This window comes from Aplysia californica, unplaced genomic scaffold (assembly GCF_000002075.1).
Source record: "Aplysia californica isolate F4 #8 unplaced genomic scaffold, AplCal3.0 scaffold00122, whole genome shotgun sequence".
NCBI classification, from domain to species: Eukaryota; Metazoa; Mollusca; class Gastropoda; order Aplysiida; family Aplysiidae; genus Aplysia; species Aplysia californica.
In genome coordinates, this window is record NW_004797392.1 from 963,229 (window position 1) to 964,595 (window position 1,367).

General features: G+C 38.5%; 1 protein-coding gene across 3 annotated transcripts in view; it reads right to left on the minus strand.

The window, feature by feature from the left end:
* The window catches only part of LOC101847331 (probable protein phosphatase 2C T23F11.1), a 75,103-nt gene that overhangs the window by 12,980 nt on the left and 60,756 nt on the right, over positions 1-1,367 (minus strand). The window lies entirely within an intron of this gene.

The window sequence follows — 1,367 nt, forward strand, 5'->3', positions numbered from 1 at the left end:
ACCCACCCACACACACGTGAAGTACCAATGTCCATATACAGCAGCAATCCATGACAAAATTGGTATTTACTTGTTCAACTACCATGAATAATACACTCTTCAAACAAATCTTCCCATTTGCCAAATGATTTGAGGGACAACATAGCAAACTGTCACTGATGAGGCAGTTTATGGTGATTTGGGATGACAGCGGCAATACGTTACCAAGAAGAAACTAGTATCAAGGTAACACTGCAAATTAGTAGGAGTAGAATAAACCAGAGCATGCACCAACTACCTGTAGTTCAGGAAGGGATTTCATCAAATGACTTAACATAGTCCTTTTTTTTTTTTTACTGATGCAGAGTTTTTCCCCAATTTAAAAAAAAAAAGTAAGCCTTGCATTCTTGGTACAAGATACTTTGACAAAGAAAAAAGGGTGGGAGTGGGGGGGCGGATAATCCACAGCCTATTGAATGTACTTGTAACAGTAAGACACACAAAATACGACTAAGCTGTTGTCTTTCAAGCTGCATGTGGGTAAGTCAGAGCTAATTCTTGTTCTCGTTTTGCTTTTTCTTTGACGGTAAATGATATCCAATCTTGTTTTGCATTTTCTTTGAAGACAAATGAAATCTAATCTGTGTATTCAATCTAAGGAAAAAGTAAATTTGAGATGGGTCTAATAGTGGCTTGGCAGAGTAACAGCTATCTTCTCAGTCACAAGAAGCAGAGAAAAATGATTCCCTCTGGCTTGACATTTATTCGGTTTGAAAGACAAAATCTTTAATATGACTCTGCCCATGAAGAGGGAGAACTATTTTTAAGCCTAAGAAATAGGTCATGAGCCAATGATTAGACTTCTAGAGGTGTTTTAGAGAGTAACATACAAGATACAGATTATACTGAACAGGGCTTCCTCAGTTCCAACCACATACCAGATGAGAAAAACAGAAAGATAGAAAAGGAAGAACAAACAATATTCTAGAAAAATCGACCTCAACCAACAGTACCCAATTGCCAGCAGCTCATTTGTGCAAAAGGAAAACAACAGGTCTAGCACAAGAACATACATCCCAGAGGCTGCTCATCTAAAAGCTACAGCACTGAAATAGCTTGATATATACATGTACTTTGAAAACCGGCACTTACAAAACATGCAAACACTGGGGCTTGTAGTACAATCTACAAGGCATGATCTCCCAAGAACCCATCTCACAAGTGACAAGGAGTGTTGATAGGCAATAAAACCTTTTTCTTTTTTTTTTATTTCACTGTAGGTGTTGTACGCATTATCAACACAATTAAGATACTTTGGGAAGCAGGCTTCAGCACTGCCTGTCAGGGTCAACCCGCAATGAGAATGATAGAGTGTCACATTGAACCCC